The sequence below is a fragment of the Poecilia reticulata genome, linkage group LG16 (genome assembly GCF_000633615.1).
Source record: "Poecilia reticulata strain Guanapo linkage group LG16, Guppy_female_1.0+MT, whole genome shotgun sequence".
Lineage (NCBI taxonomy): Eukaryota > Metazoa > Chordata > Actinopteri > Cyprinodontiformes > Poeciliidae > Poecilia > Poecilia reticulata.
This window is the reverse complement of record NC_024346.1, coordinates 30,501,023-30,513,550: the sequence shown is the minus strand read 5'-3', so window position 1 is coordinate 30,513,550 and position 12,528 is coordinate 30,501,023. Positions and strand designations below refer to the sequence as shown.

Here is a 12,528-nt window from a genome sequence, read left to right as displayed (position 1 = left end):
TTTTGAAATATAGAGTATACTTTAGAATTCTAAACCATAAAACATATTTGTTATACATATTTGTGGGTTTCACAGTGACAAAAATAAAAACTTTTCCTACTCGAATTTTCTTTTTTTGTGTGATTTTAGGCCCAAAATGCAATGTCAGTATGTCCAAATGACAAAAATATGTGTAAATTGACAAAGTTCAGGCTGTCCTGAAAAAAATGATAGCACATAAAGCAATATTAATGGTTTTTATTAAGAAATATAAAGGTAAAATCAAAAATTAGTCAAAAACGGCCATTTAGAACACTGACTCCCAAGGGTTAACTGTTGGGTACCAGGTTGTGGGGTTASATTGTTTTCCTTTCCAGCACCACCAACCATCCTGAAGAGGGCGCCAGTGGGTTGGATCTTGGCAGGAGGGTGTGCTGACAGGCTCTACAGGACACACCTGATTGGCATCATCATCTCCCAGGAGGAGTATAAGAGCAGCGGGCTTCCAGCACTTCTCTGCCAGAGTGTTGCCTTTAGTGGTACATCAGCCCGCTGAGTAGTTTCCTCAGAAACGTTTTTTCAAGGTGTTCTCCTAGTAGCCTTTTGACCAGTCTCTTGTTACTCTTTTCCAGGACGTCTACCAGGTTCTCCGGGGAAGCCTTCCCCCAAAGCCAACTAGCCTGGGATTACCCCTTCTTGTGACTCCTCTCTAGTTGGAAGCCCTCCGCTGTTCCTCCGAGCCTCCTCAGATCCACCTGTCCGCCCTCCAACGCCATAACCACCGTCKGTCTACYTAHGYCCTCTCCACTACTCCCTCTCTTGGCACCCACTCCCCTCCGCTGGACTTTACCTGCTACCTTTGGTAAGCACGACTATATCCTGTAGTCTAGTCATTTCCCACCGTCTTTATACTCACCATCTCCATTTTGCCTGCAGTCGCCCCAGAGAGTTTCCTGGACCCAACCTTCCTTCCTGTGGCAATCTATCTACTGGTACATATTGTAAATAAATTATTGCACTTACTTATCTCTTCGTGTGTGTTCCTGCATGTGGGTTCGAAACCTTAAATCCACCATGACATTAACTAATTCATGAGGCTAGCGCCAATCAGTGTGTGGCATCTTCTGCTGCGGCCTTGATGGTTCATCCCAGTTCCGGGATAGACCATTATTAAATGCACACTGCTTAGCCATTTATTGAAGTTTGGACTGAGACCTATATTTTTTTTTACTGCGATTTAATTTCTTTGATTTGGGTTAATTTTTTATGTAAATTGCGTCTTGTGTTGTAGTTTTCTTAATTTATTTTCTCTTAGACAGGAAACGGCCAGATATTGGTGTTGGTGGTGGACTTTCCTGGTGGTGGTCCTTTTTCTATTTTTTTATTTTATGTTTTGCTGCCTTGTTTTCTACCTCCAGCATCAGAAGATGATTTGCACCCATGTCATAAAGCCCGAATCATGTCAGACTGGTTTCTTGAACATGACATTACGTTCACTTTGTTTAGGTCTCTACCCTTGTCCAGCACTGCAGTCCCAGAGCTGGGCATGTAAATTGTCTATCTTTACAGGCCAATTTAAACCATCTTTGAGCAATGGTCTTAAATTATTATTTTTATATAGATTAAAACATGCATTTATATAGTAAATAAAATTATTATATTGGGTGAAATTGTCTCAAGCCTCATATGTAGCAAGTCGGTGTGCTTTTAAGGTAACCTTTAAAGTAGGGTAATATATTTGGAAATCAAGGTAAAAGAGCATAAACAAGCTCTGACACTAACTTTGTACAAAACCCCAAAATATGTGGAACATTTTTCAATTACTTTAGTGAGCTTTTGTCTGTTAGGTGCTTCATTAACCATGCTGAGAAACCTCAAGACAGAAGTGCTAAATAAACTATGATATACTTGAAAATTTTGGACTGACTCAACTTGATAAGCAGTAAACACAGTATTGAGGCCACATACTGGATTTGATTATCAGCAAGGGTGTGAATATGTCCAAGGTTTCTGCAATTGACGTCCTGTCTGATCATTTCTTTCATTTGTTGACTCACTTAGCAAAACAGATACTATTACAGAGCATTCCTTCACAAACAACACAGCAGCCACTCCAAATCTACTCTTCCAACTTGCATCTCTGCTGTAACTGAGATTGTCCTAGTCAAAGTGTTCAATGACATCCACATAAATACAGACCGGATGAACCACAGTGGTGTTGGACCTTAGTACAGCAGTTGACATTACTGACTATGACATATTACTGAAACGACTGCAGAGCTGGGTGTTAATCTACAGTTCAGTACTCAATTGGTTCTAATCTTAAAGGACAGGGATTTTTGTGTGTCAATAGGTACCAATTCTTTGCAGCACAAGTCTGGAACAACCTTCCATAAAACTGCAAAACGTCCGAAACACTTTATTTTATAAAGCACTTTCAACTACCGAGTTGCTTAAATTTGCTTTGCCAATGAACTTGACTTTACTTAATGCTAATGCTAAGATAGTCACTATATAATCAGGCATTTACAACGAGAAGTGTAAACAAAGCAGAATGTGTAAACATGAAACTTAAAGAGAAGTAGCATCTCAAATAGGCCATGGCCAATTTAAAGCTTCAGTTTCTGAGGTCAAATTTTTTAAAGCTATTTTTGACATATGCAGTTTTTTTTAAAAGCATGTAAAGTAACTTGATTGTGCTATAAAATGGCACTATGGGCCTGGAAAGTACATCATATGTCCCACCCCTGACTTTTGAGCTAATATGATCTCATTCAAAATTCCTCAAAAGTGGTTTAGTAGTAGTTTAGTTGACAATTACTGGCCTTGTTTGAGTGAAATATTTTAACTAGAAACCAAGGTATTTCTGTTAGCAATTTGTTATACTTTATTAAGAAGTTGTCTGTCTTTATTCTGTATATTTTTGTTTAAGGTAAAGAGGGTGCACATTAACAACATTTCTGTAAATATTGCAGTTTAACCAAATAGGCACATTTTCAGTCATAGTTTCTGGGACAGGCAACATGATATATATGCCAGGGCCTGCAGTCTGAGAGCATCAGCTTCAAAATTAACTGCATCTGTTATTTAATACCACACATCATCATTTAGGTATTCAGAACAACAATAACTGAAAACTATTTGGCTAATATTTCCTGATGATCACCTTGACTTGGTAATTTTTATCTAATTCTAATCTAATAACTGCCTTTAGCACTTATTAATAGTTGTTCATAGCCAAACCAAACCTGATGTTGCACAACTCTAAATAACAACAGAAGTGTAGATAAATAATATATATGCATCTCTGATTACTGTGGCATTACTATCACTTTACATTAGGGTAGTGGCATTTTCAATGTCTGTGTACCTTTCTTTCTACACATGTAATCACTGAGAAAAAGCCAGGAGCACTTTATTCTCTAGGGGAGAAGATTTGAAGGCATTTTTGAAACCATTTGAAACCTAATTAAGTCACATCTTCAAGGTCCCGCCCGCCATTATTGTGTGTAATGACTTTTGGTGGCTGGTCGATATTTTAGATCAACTGGGTGATTTGTGGAGTGCCTATCAGAATCTTTTGGAGTCACCCTTGACAAATCAGACGATTGAGCATGCAAGCTTCAGACTGCTGATAAGGCAAGAGCACAGGCTGTGAATACATGGAGAGTAAGATAACCACCTACACTCTAAAGCAGGAAGCGAGACAAGGTTGGTTTCCTGAAGCCATCCATAGGAGTTCATACAATATTATATAGAAAGCATGAGGGGAAACACATTGAATGACTACCTCACCAAAAAGCTAATAAAAACCCACCCACATGACTGTAATATATGGCTCACATTTTATGTTGCTGAAAAAGCAACAGTTTACTCCAGCCTCTTACATCTTCCACAACCAAGTCAAACAATGTTCCTTACGCTTATCTGACTGCATCAAAATAAATATTTTCCCTTATAAGGAGCTTTTTTAAATGCATGTCTCTTCTCAGACATGACCGCCTTTTTTGACAAGTTTGAGTTTATCAAACTCAAACTGTTTGATATGGCAAAAAGTTTGACAAACAAACAAAAAAACAGCATATTGTTTCACTGTGGGAAAGAAACAATCAACTCTTTCTGTAAATGTCAACTTGTTTTCTGCAACAACAACAAAAAGTTGCTACCTATGTTAAATGACTTGCCTTCAGGCTCAGGCATTGTCCACACATAGCGGCTATCTGAGGAACTGAATAGATTTTTATGTGATTTGGTCTTTCATCCACACACAACCCCTGTTTAATAGCACTGAAAACGACTGATAGTAACCTCTGGCCAAAGTGAAGATTTACAAACTCTCATTTGCATTTAAGTGTAGACAGTGGAAACTGGAGATTTACAGGTCAGCTCATTTACAGTCTGACACCTAGTATGTGACCATTGTTACTGTTTGACAGCAGTCATCTTTCCTCCACTACATAGCCAAAGAGGTGCTGATTTTTATGTTATTCAGACACTTTTTACTTGTTTTATAAGCCCAACTGCTCCAAAATATTGAGTTGCTAAGAAGAAAGAGTTTGGAGGTCAGCTGTTTTATACCAGCTATCCCTCCCAATACGGAGGCATAATGCAGTTCAATGTCCACATGTGTCCACATACTAGCTTTGACATGATTCCCTGTCGCCATTGTCTTGTGTTTTCTTATCTTTATATTCTAACATGGTATTTAATAGTAATTCAACCTCTCTGTCTGTGCACACAAAGTAATCTCCTGGTAGCATGTTTAATTCTTACCAGGAAGTTATGGTTGCTTTGAAGGATTATGATTGGCTAATATAGTTGTTATTTTTGCTCTACACTGCCCCCTATGGAGTTTGCATGCATAAAACAACACTCAGTGGTGTAATTCAAGGGGTTTGTGTAGAATCTAGTTGAACACTTTTCTTAAACTGATCTGGGGCCTCATACATAAAGCGTCCGTGCGCACAAAAAATGTGTGGTCCCATAGTTTATGCAAAAGTCGGCATGTATAAAAATTTACTTTGCTTAACATTTGCATAATTGGTCAGTGCGCTGAAGCGCATGAATTGCATCTGAGGGGTAATTTCATTCTCACTAAAAGAAGAAAACAGGGTTGGATCAGCAGATTAACTCAAACCTGCTGATTAAAAATAATCAACAGGTTTGATTATTTTTAAGGTGATCAAGGTGTGTATGCAATCACACGTATATTAAGGTGAGACACGTAAATGTGGAGCCCTTTGGTTCTGATGGAGAACATCGCCAACAGAAGGATTCAGAGGGAGCGATTGATCCGAGATCATATTTATCTGCTGCTGGGAAATGATGATGGTGGTTTATGAGCGTTTAGATTAATCCAGACTGATCATCCTGGATCAGAAGGAGTCGYGCGGTACCGGTACCGGTCCAGCTGCAGTCATCCTTCAGTCCAGCCGCCCGCTTTGTGAATGCGCYTTATGGACATAAAGCATCTTTATTCTGTAAATGTACAACTTATGCACATGATTCTACTATTTAGAGTAAACGTCCACATTCCCCACTCAAAGACTCTCTGGGTGCGTTCACATTGCAGCCTAATTCCGATTTTTTGGCAATTCCGACTTTTTTGCATATTTGAAGTTTAAAAAAAAAAAAGTGGCGAAAAAGTGTACGCATATTTACGCAAACCTTGACGCAAAGTAAATTTTTATACATGCCGACTTTTGTGTAAAATAAGCCTATTTAATGTGGGACCACACATTTTTTGTGTGCACGCCGCTTTATGCTTGAGGCCCCAGCTTCACATATAATCTCTTTTAACATGCAAAACAGATGACCATTAACTATGAAGATCATAGCGCTGATTATTGTTGCTTGTTATGACAGTTATAAAAGCAATATCATTTTAATACACTCTTTCTACCGCCCAGTTATTTTAATACACTCTAACTCCTAATCCAATACATGAGCTGGACATGTGTGAGAAAATGGTAATAAGTTTCATTTCTGTGAAAGATGTTTGTTTATTTATACGCCGTATTAATAGATATAATTTAGTCTTCATGAAACAATAACACTATTATTTATATAGTTTTTTACAAATTCATGGGACTCTAGCTCTCATAATCTAATTACTATTAATAACAATAATAATAATAATAATGATATCAAAAATAAAAATTAACGTGAATTTAACTACAACTTCTGTACTGTGATGTGAGAACTTCACTTGAGGTGAAATACTGCAGTTTAATAACAAATATAAACTATTAGTTGATGAACAGTTTGAATTCTACATTTATGGGGAAATAGTATGAAGTTAGAGGATTTAGCAGATTTTTCCTCCACGCTCTGCTCTTCCATGTGCTGCCTCTTTTCCCTCTGCGGCATTAAACACATCATCTCAATAAGCTTTATCTGCTTGATTTAATCACCATGCTAGTGGTGTCCCTCCCATCTGTCTTATGGCTAATGCAAAACAATTCAGGCTTGTATAGCCTGGAGACGAGGAGCTCGATGCCACATGCACGGCCAGTGTGTGTGCAGATGATAACCATCACACAACCACACAAGGTGGAAATGCAGCACTCCTTTTACCAGGTTTGATTTTATTAGCTAACAGAGCAAGACAGAGATCAGATGTATGAGACGTATGCGTGCATGTGTGTGTGCGTATGTGTGTGTGCCTATTAAATTATGCAGTGTCAATGTAGAAACAGTCCATAGGGAATATCTCTCTTTGGAAGACAATCGACCTCCATAAATGTTATAGAAGCTATCCTGTGCAGACATTTAGATCATTAGACACTCACTTGTTTTTCTAGAGTTCCCCTGTATCACCCAAAGACTATGTACATGATAGCACTATGATAGTCCTCTGGGTTTGAATAGTTATAATTATTGTCCGTTTCATCTGAATTTGATTCTCTAACTGAGCTGATACAAAAGGCGAACTTCAAACAATGCTTACATATAGCACAAATACTGTGTAGCTTTTCAAATCCTTAAAGGGACCTACGATTAATTGTAACGATAGTCTTTATTTGAGAAAGCAGGGCAGGGGGCGATAGCATGCCAATACGTCTTGAAGACCAGCAAGAAGAAGAGTGTTTTTATAAACTGCGTGGATACTGATACATCTGAGATTGTAAAGTTCACGGCATCTTTATTACCATCGCTTTGACGGAGAAAATATAATGCATTTTTCTGTATTTGACACTGAACACTGTTTGACAGACCATCGCATTGAATACGTACGTGCTGTCATAAAAATATACAAACCCACTGTAGTTGTTTAATGACTCAGTAATTTAATTTAATCTGATAATTTAAGTAAAATGCAAAGTACAGGGAGCAGAATGTATTTAAATAACATTTAAATATTTAAATATTTATTTTCTATTTGGAATAAGCAGTAAATTATATGTTAGAGTGTGAAGGGCAGTGTAAGATTTACTAATTAAAAAGGCTTTAATAAAAAAGTTTATGGTGCATGTGGACAAGGATTTATATTCCTTAAGCTTTTCTAAATTTTACTGTTACAACCACAAACTGCTGGAATTATGAGTGATAGACAAACACATTGAAGTGCTTAATTGTAAAGTGGAAGAAAAGTGAAAGTTCTCAAATGAATCTGAAAAGTTTGGTGTGCATGTTTTTCCCAATACACTTAAATAACTTTACTGTAAAATCCTATAAAAGACATGAGGGCAGGACATAGTTCCCAGAGGTCCATTATTTTATTTTTTTTTGCCACAAGTCATGTTCAGTTCAGTTCAGGAAATGTGACATATAATGCAATTTATTAATATAGAGGTAAAAGCATGTATGGAAGAAGACATTGTGGACAAAGTTAAACTTTTTGGCCTGTATGGGGTGAAGAAACTACTCTGTACCCCACACTGACTGCACTCTTCCCACAGTAAAGCATGATGGTGTGTGCATGCTTCTTTCAGCAGAAGCAGGGAAACAGGTGTGTGTTCCTGGGAAGATGATCAGAACTAAATTCAGGGCAGTCCTGGAGGAAGACCTGTTGAGACTGAGACTGCAATATCATAATTTCATCATTCTTGATATTAACCAGTGAATGTGAAATCATATAAAACAGAAGTGTTTCTGTATGATAAGCCCCATGGGCCAAAACTTACAAACATTGTTACATATACTATCAAACTCTCTTACAGAGTTTGATTGCAACGGAAGTTAACTTAAAATCTCAGTTTCTGATTGGACCCCAGGCAGGAGAAGGTGGGTTTTCACTGACAGAAAAATAGCTGAGTGGCTGCGACTCACAGAGGCAACTAATATTTTAAATAACATCGTTAATGCTCCTACAGTAATGTCAGCATTATCAGAAATGTTAGATAGAATCCGACAGACAGCATCAGAACACCCATCTATTAATGTGGTAAAGCTAGACACCTCTTCGGAAATGGCAGTAAAGCACTCGTCTTTAATGTGCGCGACGGCACAAGTTACGGCGCCCTCCTTTCAAAATAAAAGCGCACCTCCGGTTTATGTTTGATTCACACTGTTTCTTTCCGGCGGTTATAAATGTTTAAAGCTTTGTGTCAATTTATTTGCTAAAGGAAATTCTGAAAAATAAATTAAAATATATTGTGTGGGCAAAAAATCATGTAAACCACAAATTTGCAACCTCAATCAAAATTGCTAACATTTGACAGACAAAAAAATCTTTCCGATTACATAAACCTCTACAAGACCAATGGGGTATATGCCATGGACTTCCGTTTTAGCACTTCCGCATTTTTTTGCCACATAGAATGGTTCCGGTGCACAGGCAACAGGATGTTAACAGTGGCTCCTCAGTAGCTGCAGGACTAGTAATGATGCCTATAGAATTATTCAGACGTCCTGAAACGCTCCAACAACAAAGGATTTAAGCTGGATGTGTCAAACGTCACAATAACTTAGAAGGTAAGTTAATAAATCGTTTGTATTCACCATAATGCCTCATATGTCTGACGTAGCTAAMAKGGACAAGCTTACAAAGGTGCTATGTAAATGTTAAGTGTTTTGATTATCTGTGCAGCGTGCAATCTACATATCTATGTTTTATAGATAGATATAGATATATATCTATATAAACATATATAGATCTGTCTATATTGTGCCCAAGCTATCAGTCGAAGATGAAGTTAGCTTCCGAATGTAGCATCTAATTCGGAAAATAGCTAAAGGGCGATTACACTTCATTTTTCACTATCTTGAGCTTTTTTAATGCATTGTACTTTAAAAACAACACCTAGACATTTCAAACCTAACTAGATTATTCTGTACTAACAGCAGAATAAATAAAACATTTGTGAAACCTTCTAATTGATTTGTGAAATTTGTAAAATGTCAATAATAGATTCCAGAACGCATTAGATCTGAATTATTAATTTGGCATTATTTGTAATTTTGACTTTCCGTTTTCTTTCTTTTTAAAAAAAAATCTTTATTATAGTTGGAGTTGGACAGTTCAGTTTGATGGCTTCCTGGACGGAGAGATCGGCTGAGCTATTGTTGCCAACAACTTTTCTCCTGCTATTAACTTTTCTGCTTTTCTTTATATAGAAAATATTTCTTCCATTTTGTATACAGTATTTGCTTTATTGTTATTATTATTATTTTTTACCTTAATCTTACCTGGTCAGTTGAGGTGGAAATGTACATCCTCTTAATTACTGACAAATGTCAGAACCACATGGACTGAGCTGGTTACATCAGATCAATCTGAATCTTTATTTCTCATTAAAACAACTTCTTGTAATTTTAAGACATTGTTATAAAAGTTAATCTTTATTCTGCTGTAACGATGACTGCATTCTTGTAATTAAAATTTCTTGTATCCTGACTGTAATGCTCCCTTATACAACTCACAGAACAGATGATTGAAATAAAGGCACTTTTTGAAAATATTTTCTGTGATTTTAGTATAGAAATTGAGGATGAGAGGAATCCATTAAAATCAAATCTGGTATGAAAAAATCTTGTCATATCATCCAGCCTTATTCAGCATATTAAATTATATGACTAACTACATCTTTGCTGGTATTACCTAAAACTGTTGCATTTTAACACCTCACTTGAATTCCTGATCTACATGCAAATACTTGATATAACGTAAACACCGAGAAAAGGGGAAAAAAGATTTGTGAAATGTTGAGTATTACAAATGGGATTAAATTTTATTGTAGGTACAAACAGGATAGCAAAATGAACAGTGAATATATGATATACTTCCTAGCAGCTAATCAGACATCAGACTTGTTTTGTCTTTACTGGTGATGAAAACTCGTCACTCTGGAGGAGAGGAAGTCCGGCTCAGCCCCGTCCAGGATGACTGCAGGGTCAGGGTAACCAACAAAGTTTGCAGGTAGATTTTTGCATATCTGGTGCTCCGGTTTCAAGATCATACTTTAACCAAGTAAATAAAAAGTTAGTCCACGTTGTGATGATCCGGCAGACCGTGGACTGATGGATGCTGTCAGCTGGTCCAGGTGCTTAGATCCAGTGGAAAGGTAATCGGCACAACGATCATGGCTCAGAAACATCACAAGGTGTTGTGATGCAAACTTGAAAAATTAAAAACAAACAAAAAAACTAATAAGCATCCATATTTAGCTGCACAACGTAATCAAAACTAATAAATCCTCAGTTATTTTGAGAGTTTTGCTTACAAATAAATTGACCATATTTCAGGAATTTAAATGTGTAAGTGAAATAAATAGTTCTGGTATCACAAAAACTGCAAAAAATGTTTCAGAGTTGTAACAACACTGAAGTTACTGAGTAAGAGTGAACTTAAATACTACTTAGAAAATGCATGTTAAAGTCTGAATACTCTTTTGAAAGTGTGCAGCTGAAATTAATTTAAACTACTAGCAGGCAAAGCAAAGTGTTCGCCTAATACCTGCACCAACAGTAATACAAAAAATGATGCATATAAGAGAAATTAGTTTATAAAAGTCGAGGCAAACCTAAATTTACCATTTTAAAAACAAAATGCAGTCATAACCTCATTTTCTTAGCAGAATCTCAGAAGAAAAAAAAAAGAGAAATTTCGTCTCTGTAACGCAAGAACAAATTATAGCAGCTCGTGGAAAAATTCACTCTGTAATTATGAAACAGCAAAGGTAGATGTCATATTTTCGGGATTCAGGAAATACGTGATTTGTACCATTTGTTCTGTGGGTTTTTTATGTGGATCGGTGACACTTAAATGGCTGTAAAGCGAAGGTTTTGGGCCTTAATCTGACCGACCCAAACCACATCTGTGTGGTTTGGGTCGGGCTGAAGCTTTGCTGCCCTCGGTTGTTCTTAAATTACTGTGCTCAGTATTGCTCCGACTGCATGTTAAATGTATTTTATATAATTGTCATATAAACAAAAACCAAGGAGTTGCCTAAAAATAATTTCATACTCCATGTAACACAAACGCAAACATCAACACACATATTGACTCACCTTGTGCCGAATCGCTGCCTCCGTTCTCAGCCTGTTCCTGTTGCAGTGGATTTCCTCCTGCATTATTTTCCTCCAACAAATTATTCCAGTAAACGAAGCTCGTACAGCTCCCTTTTAACCTCAGTCTTGCCATTTCTGACGCTGGATCTTCAATATCCTCAAGCTTTGAAATAGCAGGCAGCTACAAACCGTGTGTTAGCTGTAGTGGCTAAGTCTTGGCTACAGTCCGCTGTCGCCTTGATATCAGCAGGAAAATGAAAAAAAAACTAAGCACTGGATGGTACCGGCTAATTACTGGACACAACGGCTCACCACAAAACTCGATTTTTGTACCAGTAGCTCGCAGATATTTTAAATTTTGCGTCTTTTTCACGGTACAGGTCTTGCTGCTTTGGCTAAAAACAATAGGAGCAAGCAGGACCCAGAACCAATCTATGTGGCATAAATTCAAACGGAACCACCTCTCGTGGCACCATTTTGACTAAGGTTGCATATATTTGCTTAATAGGATCCCCCCCCCAAAACAATATATTACATTTTTTTTTAGATATATAATGAGATATATAATAATGTAACAATATTTAGGATCATGAGCGCTCCCAGCGATGAGGCAAGAAAACTGCCTGCCTCACCTCGAGTCTGTTCTCTGCCGTTTCTGATCGCTCCTCCGCACACAAAACATGATACACACACAGGTGGTGACAAAAAGAACACTGTACATTATATACATAAGCTATATTATGGAAAATCAGTCCATATATTAAATGGTTTTTTAGCCATTTTATTGCCGACGTACAGACAGGACGAACACACTCCCATAGATAGAATGGCAGCCAGTGCAGTCAGCGAGAGGTTGTGCAATCCCAGGTGAGGCTCAGCTCGCTGCTGCCTCACCGGTGTTATGTCCAGAAACGCACGCCTGCCCAAATTTGCATCCCCTGTCGCGGGAGCGCGCATCGCTCTAAGCTCTCGCATATTGACAAGAAAACAGATAAAAATATGACCGAAGAGGAAATTTTAAAGATATTTGTAACATTATCACGTTTCTTAACCATGTAATCCCTAATACGGTGGGTTTTATTTCACAAATTACTTGAA

At 37.4% G+C, this 12,528-nt stretch overlaps 1 protein-coding gene and 1 long non-coding RNA gene across 5 annotated transcripts in view; one reads left to right on the top strand and one right to left on the bottom strand.

Moving 5' to 3' along the window:
• LOC103478802 (glutamate receptor, ionotropic, kainate 2) overlaps positions 1-12,528 on the bottom strand; it is a 561,179-nt gene that overhangs the window by 94,311 nt on the left and 454,340 nt on the right. The gene's annotated exons all lie outside the window — the stretch shown is intronic.
• Positions 315-1,005, top strand: LOC103478801 (uncharacterized). Its single transcript, XR_535861.2, has 2 exons — positions 315-841; positions 916-1,005. It is a non-coding gene; the product is annotated as an uncharacterized LOC103478801 (long non-coding RNA).